This window comes from Peromyscus leucopus, chromosome 5 (assembly GCF_004664715.2).
Source record: "Peromyscus leucopus breed LL Stock chromosome 5, UCI_PerLeu_2.1, whole genome shotgun sequence".
Taxonomy (NCBI): Eukaryota; Metazoa; Chordata; class Mammalia; order Rodentia; family Cricetidae; genus Peromyscus; species Peromyscus leucopus.
Window position 1 is genome coordinate 13,379,863 of NC_051067.1, and position 12,155 is coordinate 13,392,017.

The window sequence follows — 12,155 nt, forward strand, 5'->3', positions numbered from 1 at the left end:
ACTGCACTGGGACAGGCTTCCTCCCAGTCTGCAGCTCAAGAACGGAAGGCTTTAAAGTCTCCACTCCAGGTGTTTGACCAGTACTGCAGAGGTGGGTTCAACCCAGAGGGAAAGGTCCTGGCTTCCAGCCACCACTCTCCAGTACAATGCTTTTCACAACACAAGGCTTCCAAACTGAACAAAACAGCTAGATAAAAACAGCATCTTGCAGATTCTCATTTAGAAAGAGGAAAAGAATACACATTAAGCTGAAAATATTTGTATTTAAATGTTCCTCAGCAAACTGAGAGTCTCCTAATGGACATACAGACATATTTCCAATCTCTACGTAAGCCACAATACATCTGTGTTGCCTGAAAATGTAATCCTCCTGCCTCTTCCATCCCTTAGTGCTGAGATTACAAGTGTGTGCCATGCCTGGCTCCCTTCATGTATTTCTAACATACTAGAAAAAATGCTGCAAATAATTAACGACGCAGTTAGTTCAGGTGTAACTGTTTCAGTCACCCCAAAGGTCAAACTCTATATATATAAAAAAGTTCTTCCCTAGAGACTAACTCTTATCAAACCGTAAGGGTGAAATTCTGGACCACCCCCAAAACAAAGAGGTACACACAAATCACATCAATCCTAACACCACCATTCCCAAGTAATGAGAGGCACTACTACCTAAGATACAGCATAAAGACAGTAAAAAAAAAAAAAAAAAAAAAAAAAAAAAACCAACAGATGCCATGGTCTTGAAGCTCAATCTTGCATTAGGCTTCAGCAGAGCAGATTACAAATCAAAATGGAGTCACTCCTACTGAAGTTAGCCAAACTGAAACTAAGTTGTTATCTGACCTTCAGAAAAATCAGAAAAAAACAACCCAATTTCCCCAGCAGGCCTCTGCAATCCATTATGACAATAAGTATCCTCAGTTTTAATGCTTGGTAAACCCTGTCCTGAAGTGATCTGATGTGGGACTGGCTGTTTCTTTATTGACTTAACCAGTTTTCCACTTTGCAAGGGAAGTAACTTTAAATCCACCAATCCCCTTCTTCTTTTGTTTTTCAGCCCTTTTGTGTCCCATAAAAGGAAGTCCCAAACCCACTATGGCAGTACTTTTCAGAGTTTCCAAAATGAAAATGTGAATTGTGACCCCAAGGGGAAAAGGACAGGGTACCTCATACTGCAGGACAGAGAGCGGCAGGCACCTCAAGCACACAGATTTCCCCAAGTGTTACTGAAATTCTGTATTGTCTTCTTGCTTGGAGCTGGTAATTAAAGGCACTATCTAAACAGTCAGCCTCCTATCCACCGACTGGAGGCATGCAGGGAGGAGGCATGCAGGGAGGGGGCAAGCAGGGAGGGGGGCAGGTCAACAACAGGAAAGAAACGCCTTCATTCCCTAAGCAATCTAAACAATCTGCACTATCTGCAGAGAGTTACATGGTAGTCACTTTGTTTTAACGGAGGCTGAACCTGGAGTCCAGCATGTGCAGAGGAATTGCTCTACCACTAACCTCTACCTCCAGCCCCCTTCTGACTTTTTGAAACAGGATCTTAATTACCCAAGATGGCCTTGAATTTCCAACCCCAGCTACCAGCCCTTGGGGTTACAAGCCTATGGTTGCTAGGCCCGGTGATAGTATTGTAAGTAATCTAGGAGTGACCAAGTATAAAGGCTAGATGTGGAATGCAGGACAGCAACCTCACACTATTCTCTTGGCTATCCCAGAAAGTTTAGAGTCCATTTCCCTTGAACACTAAAAGTGAAATTAACTAGACAAGTTCCAGAAATCAGAAATCAGTGACATTTAAAAAAAAAAAAAAAAAATCTTAAGCAGGACTCAGCGGTTAAGAGCACTCACTGGCTGCTCTTCCTAAGTACCCAGGTTTGATTCCCAGCACCCACATGGCACTCACAACTGTCTAACTCCAGTCCCAGGGGATCAGTGCCCTCTCCTGGACTCCTTGGGCACCAGGCATACATGCAGTACACAGACAAACACACACACACAAAGCACTCATAAACATATATTTCAAAAATCCTAAGTATAAAAAGATGGCCCTTCGTGATAGTGAGCTTGTACTCCAGGCTGAGACAGGATACTGAGTTCAAGTCCAATCTAGAGTAAAAGAGACTTCATACATATTAATTTAGACTGAAAGCCCTTTTGCCTGATCCATTTCATATGCATTTTGGTAGGATTTTAAGCTAATTCCACTCTACTTATTGTAAGAAACACTACACATTTTTATAAACGTATCAGGCAACGTTAATACATAATTGTCAAATCTGATAATGAACATCCTGTAAATCAGTCACCAATTTTTCCCCTATTTTTCCATTAACTAATGCTGAAGGGGTGAAAAGGAAGGCTAAAGATGAGCCTCCTCTCTCTTTCCAAAATTTCGCCACCTCGAAAGTGTGCTCAGGATGTGTAGGTAAAAACGTCTAAGATCGGGTTTCATTTTCACTGCCTAACAAAAGCTATGCAGAAGGCAATTACTCTCCATCAATCCCTTCAGGCTGCAGTTTCTTCCAGAAAATTCCAAGGAAAGTTACTGAGGTATTCGCATTTCGGTACGGATCCCATCTTCCACACTGGTCACACTGAAATCCTTTACTCTTAAACGTACCTTGTATGGCTTTTGGATGCACACGATAAATAAACCTTTAAGCCAGGAGTAAGACTTCAAACGGAAATACCCTTACAAAACCCGAAACCCAATTCACAGATTATAAAAACCAAATCGATATAAAAACAATTGCGTAAACAAACTTTGTGATGCGCATGCAACGACGTGGATGACTGAAGCCATTTCTCAACCCGACACCCCCTCCTCCCGGAAAGGCCCAGAACGCACCATCCGTGCAGGAAGCCACCAGGGACCGCGACCCCCAGCGCTGCGCAGTACCCACACCGCACTTCCATCCAGGCGCATTCCGGGAGGCAAACCCAAGGTCACGCAGGCCCGCGCCCCGAGCCCCCGCAGGCAGGGCGTCACCAGGGTGACCCGCCGCGGGGGTCCCGCCACGCCCCTCCCCCGCCCGGTTACGCAATGCCGCCGCCCCCGCCCCCCGCCCGGCGCGGAACAAAGCGCGCGGGAAGCGGCCGCGGGGCTGGGGCAGGGACCCCGCGAGCGCCATGTTGGCGGGGGCGACGGGACCGGGCGGGGGCGACGAACAAAGGAACTCCCGCACGCCCCGGCCCCAGCCCGCCGCGCCCCGGCCCCACCGAGCCCGGCCGGCAGGGGGCGCTGAGGGGCGCCGCCCGCGGACAATGCGCCCGGGGCCCGAGGGCTGCGCTCACCTGGGTCCGCGCGCCGTGAGGCCCACCCGCTCTTCCCTCAGTCCTGCGCCCGGCCCCACGCGCGTCTCACCTGCCGGCCGCCGAGGCCGCCCACGGGGCAGCCGTGGCTCGCTCGTGCTCCCCGCCGGCCCAGCCCGAGCCAGACGGCGCCTCCCCACCCCCGCTCCTCGCCGCGGCCGCCGCCCGCCCCCCGGCCGCCACGGCGCACGCGCACTGCGCCCGCCGAACTGCGACGGCCGCGCCGCCCCGGCGCCCGGCGCCGCCGGACGTACTGCGCAGGCGCGGGTAGGAGGCGGGGCCTTGCGGCGAGGGCGGGGCCTGGCGCTGCTCACCTGGAGGGTGGGGCGCGCACCCGTGGCCGCCAGGTGCGCGCTGGGAAGCCGCGGGCCGCGCGCCGACCTGGTCTCCCTTAGGAACGAAGCAGGGTCAGGAAGGCGAACGGCGAGCCGCGGGCGCCCGGGCGCCAGCATTTGCACTTGCACAGGAGGACGGGTTTCAGGAACTGTCCTGCCTCTTTGTCCTGGGACGGTACATCCGCTGTCTCGGGGCCTGGCTAGCTGCGGAGAAGCGTGGGGCTGGGTCACGTGACCGTGCGCTGCGCAGGTGCGCTCTCGACCCTGCGGAGCAGCAGCTTAGGGCTGCATGCAGGACGCGAGCCCTTTAAAAATATGAATGGGCTCCCCAAGCTCCCTCGAAGACACACCGCCTTGCTGCACGCCGCACTGCGCAGAAGCCGGGAAGCTCGGCTCTGCTGCAGAGCCCAGGGCCTCCTGCAAACACGGCTGAGAGCACCTGCTGCAAACACCTGGCCTGGCCTCTCTGCAGCCACTGCCCTAGAAGTCACCCCGGGCTCCTCGCAAGGCTGCAAGCCGAGACTTCGCACGATCGCACGTGAATCCGTGCGACTTCGGTTCCAGTTAAGACGCCTTTTGAGGATCTGCTTAGCTGTGTGCGAAAGAGGGAGAGAGGAAACATCCAGAATGGTTTGGTTTGGGGGAGGGGGCGGGAGTCGAGTGTCGAACCTGGAGGTTCGTCTGGATCTCACCCAGCCTGGTGCGCTCCTGTCTTTTAACCTCCCCTAGCCCAGTGTCTGGAGCCAGGCGGTCTGGACCTGGTTCCTCGAGTGCTACAGCACTGCCTCATTGTAATAAGCCTCCTGCCAGAGTGTTGTCAGGTCGAATTACGAGACATTATTGGAAAGCCCTTTGCGCACTCCAGACCTGCAGCACGCTTGTTAGTTCGCAGTGCTCTGTGCACACCTTTTTTCTTCTTCTTCTTCAAAATAAGATTGATATGTGCCTGCTCAAATTAAAGTGCTTGTCTCGGATGACACTCTTGGCAGAAGCAACATTGTCAACTGACCGACAAGAGGGCTGATTTCAGTAGAGACACAGCCAGCCTTGTTGTGAGCATTGAGAGATGATTAGCTTTTGTTGTGTTTAAAATTTGGTAGTGGAGGCTGACAGGAACAAGGAAGGGTGTGATGGGAAGGAGGCTGGAGTGGTAGTCTGGAACACTTCCGTTTCGTTGGTGAAACGCCTGGGTTTCTCTGCTGTATTAGGGTTCTCTAGAGGAACAGAACATATGTATGTGGGGTTTATTAGAATAGCTTTCAGGCTGTGGTCCAGCTAGTCCAACAATCCAGTAGTTGTTCAGTCCACAAGGCTGACTGCCTCAGCTGGTCTTCAGTATACTCTGGAATCGGAAAGAAGTAGGATCTAATGTCAGTGAGGCAGTGGGCTTGCCAGTGAGAGCAAGAGCAAGCAGGCAAAGACGGCAGCAAGCTTCCTTCTTCCTCCTTTAAATAGGCTGCCAGCAGATGTGCCCCAGATTAAAGGTTTCTCTTCCTGCCTCAAAAGATCCAGATAAAAGTTGTATCTTCTCACCTCAAAGGTCCCTATCAAATGATTTAATTAAGCAAGAATCCCTCATGGATGTGCCCAGCCATTTTTTGGGGTTTTTGTTAGTTCCAGATGTGGTCAAGTTGACCACCAAGAATTGACATCACATCTGCCTAGCAGTGTTGATATTTGGGTCCTGGTAGTTGGGAGAACTAGAGTTTTGGGTTGTTTTGCTTGAAACAGGGTCTCTCTCACTGTCTAGCTGACCTAGATGTGTTAGGTAAGCCCAGGCAGGCCTTTAACTTAAGATATTCCTGTGTAAGCCTCCCCAATGCCTGGCTGGATGACTGGATTTTAAGGATGATTGCCCTGTGCTCTGTAGGGTGGCATCATTCCTGGTTCCTGCCCACCTGAGGTGCCACTAGCAGACACTTTCCTCAATGCTGACGAATCAAGCCCTCCAAGCCTTACCTTCCCCCGTCTTCCCAATCCTTGGTTTAAATTTGCTTCTACTGATGATCTTCAGCAAACTGTCAAAAATATGTAAGCCACAACCTAGAGCTGTGAATGCCTAAACTGGATCTAGGGACAGGGTTGGTTTGTTGGTTTTGGTTTTGGGGTTTGGTTTTTGTGTTTTGTTTTTGTTTGTTTGTTTTTGAAACAAGGTCTCATATAGCTCAGGCTGGCCTGAACTTTTTTATGTTGCCAAAGACCATCTTAAACTCCTTCCTCAGCCACGTGCTTCCACTTCCTAAGAGCTGGCATGACAAGCATGTACCACCGCATCCAACTCAGATTGGCCTTTTGCTGGGTGGTGGTAGCACTCAGGAGGTAGAGGAGACCTGAGTTTGATCGAACCCACCTGTTGAAAGAGAAGAACAGCTTCTGAGATTTGTCATCTGACCACCACACATCACTGCCACTCACACTGACCCATATAAAATAAAACTAAAAATCTAATAAACTCTACCTTTGCTTCCTACTGACTCTTCTTAAGTTTCTTTTCACCAGTGAAGTCAAGGATTCTGCTTTACATTCCTATGGGCCTTTTTGGGATAAGTGAACTCCTTGGTGTAGGGAGCCGCCATTCTAAGATGGCGCTGACTTCCTGATAGCCTAGTTGTAAACAACTCCATATTTGGCTATGCTCTCGGGACTACGTGTCCTGTGACCTGCGCATGCGCGGGTATGGTAATTGACTATGTCCTCAGCCTATTCTGTGGCTCCCCGTGTTTGCATTCTGGCGGGACCCAATCACAGTATGGCACGTTTTGCCTGATTCCCTTTATAAGCAGCAGCAGTTTAGTCCTCGGGGCCCCTCACCTCCCGCTCTCCCTTAATCAAGAGGCGCTCCAATAAAGTGTGATCTGAGAAGAATCCTCCCGTGGTGGTCGTTCTTCCTCGCTGGCTGAGGAGCTCGCCGCACCTTGGGCTGCTGGCAGCCGTTCTGGGCTGTTTTGCCTGCTGACAAGGATTCTCACGGTTAAATGATGACCTACAGTAATATCCCTGCTAGCTCTATGACTGGCACCAGCAACTATACCCCTCTCACAAGAGGATCTTGATATGACAGTGGTCTCACAGGAACAGAGACAATTCTGTTGGGCCTGCACAGGTACTAGGGACAGAATTCTTAAAGCCACAACCAATACACTCTTGTTAAACTTGGCATGGCCTATACCCACCTTTATGCTAAGGATAAATAAGTTTGGCCTAAAGCAGCCTAGCTTGCACCCTAGCTTGATGTGTGAACAAGGTGTACCCTAACCTGAGTATGCTCCTGTTTACAAGCGAATCTCAGCCATTCCCCAGCTGAGCTTCCACTGATTGCAGACTACTAACTGAGCACAACAAGCTCTATAAGGCAAAAGTGGACTCTAAGGTATTCTCTGTATGGCATTGCCTTCTCTCTAGCCACAAGCATAGCCTGGATGTATGGTAGGGCCAGACATGCTGAACCAACTTTGGTTCAGAATGGTGCTTGGTTCTAGAACCTCTGTCTTGCTCATAGGCTGCTTGCTTGATTGCCTTTTCTGGCATAGAATCTCATAGTTTAAGGCTGTGCCTCAACTCATTATGTAACCAAGGAGGACCTTGAACTTCTATTGCAAATGCTTCTCTCTACCCTCAGAGTGTTGGGATTACAGGTATATTATACCACACCAATTTTACTCACTATTGGAGATGGCTTCTGGAACTTCATGAATACTAGGCAACCTCTCTGTCAACTGAGCTGCCTCCCTAAAGATTTTACCTTTAGCAATTCAGAGTTTCTCTAACACTGATTACAAGGGCACCATGGGATCTGTGGAAGTCATTGGGTCTCAGGCCACCGGAGCCTGTCCAGGCGATCAAACAGGTCAGAAGGCCAAAGTGGAAGAAACTTGGGATCAGACACAATTGAGCACAGCCAGCGCCAGCAGGATCTTCTCCAGGTGCCTGTCACACTTGGTGTCATAGGAGGCTGAAGGAGGTTAGGATGTGTGTGTGCCCAAGGCCTTGTGATGGCTAAAGTTATGTGTTAGGTTTCAACTACTGTGCTTAACAGATCTATAAGACAGAAATGCCTCTAACCTGTAAACCCCACTTGCCCGAGGAAAAGAACTTCCTGGAATGCTGGGGGCTATTCATGTAAGGTAACAAGCCACCTGTTTTTGCTTCTGTAAAGAAGCGTGGTTGCCCCAACTGCACAGGATGTGCTTGAGCACACATAGGCAGAAAGTATGTCAGGATGTATGCTTGCCACTGATTGGACAAAGGTGGGAAGTATGTAGCCTTAGAGATTTGCCTTCATAAACCTCTAACTAATGTAATTTTAGTGCCATTCTCTGGGAATCCTGGGTGTGGACATGGCCAGTATTTATTGTCCTAGCCAGTATTTAATAAAACTTGTTTCAAATTTGGCTCAAAACTTGTGGTAGTGGTCTTATTCTTGCCTGGTAGGATTAATAGACTCTGTTACCTCAGTCTCCCATGTCTTTTCCTGTAAAGCACCCTTGTTTCTGTCCTCTGTGGTGTCTACACTGTCCAGATCAAAGCTTTGCTGAGAGAAGGTGTTAACCCTGGATTTCCCCCCAGCTGTCTTACTTACTTTTCTGTTGCTGTGATAAAATATTCCAACAAAAGCAGTTTAAGGGAGTAAGGATTTATTTTGGTTCACAGTTTGAGGTACGGTTCCATCACAATGGGGAAGTCAGAGTGGAGGGAGCCTGAAGCTGCTGCTGGTCACAGTCAGGAATAGAGAGCAAAGATCCAACCAAGAAATGGTACCACCCACAGAGGGCAGATCTTCCCACCTCAGTTAACTTAATGCCCCCAGGGACATGCTCAGAGGCCCATCCCCCAAGACTCCAGAGTCTGTCAGTTGACAGTAACACTAACTAGCCTGACCTTGACCTTGTATGTCCTTGAGAACAGGATACACTATGAACCTGAAGTCCCTCTTCAAGTAGGCTGGATGAAACTAGTTTCAGTCTAAGATGGCTGCCAGGCTGATATCTCATACAACCTCTAACTTCATTATAACCCCATCTGCATGCAGACAACATACCTCCAAAGTCACAGTAGTCAACAATTGCCATGACAACAAGGAAGGAACTAAAAGGAGAGAAAGAACAGGTTCTGAAAATTTCCAGAAAAGATAGCCTATCATCTCAAGGGTTGAAAAGTTGATTTGAGAAATGTAGACAGACTTCTAAATGGTCTTATTAAATAAAAAAATGAAGCCAGATATAGGGGTGAAAACGTGAGAGATCAGGGAAATGGGAAAAGCCACAGCTAACCTTATCTCACCAACTCTGCAACTTCCAAAAGGTGAACTACTTCCTGTCTACCCATACCTATATGACTTGCTGCTCTGCCATCTGATTTGCTCTCTGTCTAGCTACATCACTTCCTCTTCCTGCCAGCTCTGTCACTTCCTCTGTGTCTGTACAGACCTACAGACCTTCATTGTTAACTAGTGTTGGAATTTAAGGCATGTGCCACCATGGCTGGCTCAGTTCCTAGTGTGGCCTTGAACTCCCAGAGATTCAGACAGATCCCTGCCTCCCTACTGATAGGATTAAAGGCATGTGCTACCATTGCCTGACTTCTATATAGTGACTGATCTCCAGGAAAGTTTTATTTTATTGGGAGATACAGTACATCACCACAAGGAGAAAGTCTCTTTGCTGCTCAGTTGATCCTGAGCCACATTTCCAATTAAAGGGGGCAAAAACTGGGTAACTGAAGGGCTCATTGAAGACTACTGAAGACCAGTTAGGACCTATAGATGGATTCCTTAAATTTTAAAATTGATCCCCAGGCATATCTCACAGAGGCAGAGGCAAGATAGAAAATAAGGGACCATAGAAAAGGACATGGGAAGGAAATGGATCCTCTTGCCCCTGCTTACTGAGAACCTAGAGAATGTCATGAAGGCCAATATCCATAAATCTCTCCCATCTTGTAAAACTTGTTTAGGCCTGCTGTACTCCTGGAATTTAATGGTCTCCCCATTTCCTTCATATCCTTTATGTTGATTCTTTTAAAGCTAGCCAGTCATTAAAGACTGTGAGACCCCAGCCTGTAGGAAAAAGACGCAGCCTTTGCCAACATTAGAATAAAAACCGAGTGAGTTTTCTGCCCCAGTGTGCTTGCCAGCATGGTTTGGGCTATGGAAGGAGTCGGATTACAGATTCCACCACACACCTGGTGTATGCAGTGCTGGCGTGAACCCAGGGTTTCATTCATGCAGTCCACACCCTGAGCTCTATCCCCAGCCCAACACAGTCATTTTCTATCATAGTTTAATGTCAGCAACTAGAGTTTCTGCAGACACAAGGAACAGTTCCCAACAGCTCCAGGCTTCCCTCCTGTGATGGTTTGAATAGGAATGGCCCCATAGACTCATGTGTTTGAATGCTTGGTCACTAGGGACTGGCACTCTTAGGAGATGGGACCTTGTTGGAATAGGTGTGCCTTTGCTGAGGGTAGGCTTTGAGGTCTCAGAAGCTCAAGCCAGGTCTAGTGACTCAGTTCTCTTCCTGCTGCCTGTAGATCAAGATATAGAACTCTCAGCTCCTTCTCCAGCACCATAGCTGCCTGCATGCCGCCATGCTTCCTGCCATATATGGACTAAACTTCTGAACTGTAGGCCAGCCCCAACTAAATGTTTTCCTTTATAAGAGTTGCTGTTGTCATGGTGACTCTTCACAGCAATAGAAACTCTAAGACACCTCCCAACATCACTGCAGAATAGAGGCCATAGCCCTTCCACATCCTGACCAAACATATATCAAGTGACCCACAAGAGAATTGGAGACATCATCCCCCAGGAGGGGACACTAAGTATGCATGTTCAAGCATGTTTATGCTGTGTTCAAGGAACATCACATGGTGGTGAGGAATGTTTACTGAGTGGAGAACTCTAAGATATGCACAGCAATAGTGCGGTCAACCCTTCCAACCACCTAGCTGGCTTCCTTCCCAGGAAGCCTTCCCCTGGTGCTCAGCCACCACCCATCAGGTTACTTTCTGTACAGCACACAAATAAATGCTTTTAAGTGTTACCCTCAGAGAAGCTCCCCGACCACGCATGAGTGTACCATCCTCCCCACTTCTCTCACCTGTATTGGATGGCACTGAGCCTGTCTCTTAGACCATGGTGGTTCATTTGCTTTCCTATTTTCTGGGCCTTCGCCCCCATTATAAAGGCCAAAGGGCAGGGATGAGATCCGATTTTATTGCCAGTCTACTCCCTAGACAGCACTTGGGGATCTATTTGTCATAGATGACTGTGGGAATTGTCCTGGGAATACTCAGTCATATGGGTCTGTTAGGGCACAGAGCCTATGGAAATAGCGGACATTGGGGGGTTGGTTAGACTTATTCACTTTTAAGGAATGACATCAAATATCAAAAGTTCAGACTGTTAGTGAGATGGTTCTGTGGCCAAAGCACTTGCTGCACAAGTGTGAGGACCAGAGTTCGGATCCTCAGCACCCATGAACAAGCTGGTGGGAATGGTCATTGTCATGTGCTGTTTGTGCTCACTGAGAAGCTTACCATTCCAGACTTTTAAACATGTTTGACTAAAAGTGTCCTCCAAGGCCACCTGTTTAGGGATGGGCTGGCCAACCCTAGAAAGAAGAACAAAACATCCCAAGACTGAAAACATGTCCTTGAGAACAGATAAAAAATGAACCATCCAACAGAGGTTACTATTGTTTGTTCCATGGTACAAAAGTGCCTGTAGTGGAGATTTAAAAAAAAAAAAAAAAAAAAAAAGCCAGAAGTTCACAGCTGGGAAGCCCAGCCACGGAGGGAAAAGTTCTGATCAGAAACTCCAGCTGACTGCCTCAGCTTCCCAGTCAGCTTCTGCTGCGAGTTTTGAGCACACAGTTTGATATTATCTCTGTCTAGTGCTGTTTGTTCTTTTACTTGGAAGTTTCCCTGAGGGGACTCTGCTCTGCCTGGGGATTCTTTATTGTGAAATCCAGCTGGCAGTCTCAGTGAGACTTCGTCTGTTGATTTCTGTTGGATGCCCCATCTGTCTGTCTCCTGTCTGTCTCCCTAGCTCTTGTTATTTACTCTCTTGCTTCTGCTTGTTATATACCTAATAAATTCGTCCAAAAAAGAAAGTGTGACTATTGTAGACCATTCTCCACACTGTACAGAACACCTTTTGTGTCTCTGTTCACAGTGCCTATTGTGTTAGGTATGTGTGTGTGTGCATGTGTCAGGTCCAAAGGAAATTTCCCCAGATTCCAAAAGGCAGAAGGGACACTTGGCTATCTGTGGTGCTTATTAGCCCACCAAAGCACCTGCTGGTCTCCAGGCTCCCTCAGTGTCACAAGTACCTGTTACACATTTCAAAGTCCTCCTCCCCTACCCTAAACTTATCCAGCGCAAGGCCTTCCTTCCCCAGCTACTCAATCTCTCTACTGCTATTTATTTCTGCTATGTCCTCCTGACTTACTTTGCCTCTCTCGCTCTCCCCATCGTATCAATTGAGATAAAGAAAAAGGGACT

The 12,155-nt window shown here is 48.4% G+C and overlaps 1 protein-coding gene across 3 annotated transcripts in view; it reads right to left on the reverse strand.

Annotated features, from left to right (window-relative positions):
- Spin1 (spindlin 1) overlaps positions 1 to 3,476 on the reverse strand; it is a 53,591-nt gene extending 50,115 nt beyond the window's left edge. Inside the window, exon 1 of one of the 3 annotated variants that reach the window (XM_028863812.2) lies at positions 3,371 to 3,476. The gene's annotated coding sequence lies outside the window, so the exon portion shown is untranslated. Of the gene's footprint in view, positions 1 to 2,854; positions 2,973 to 3,300 lie in introns of those variants that run through there. The other 2 variants (XM_028863814.2, XM_028863813.2) reach the window with 2 other exon arrangements.
- Between the last annotated feature and the right edge of the window lie 8,679 nt (positions 3,477 to 12,155).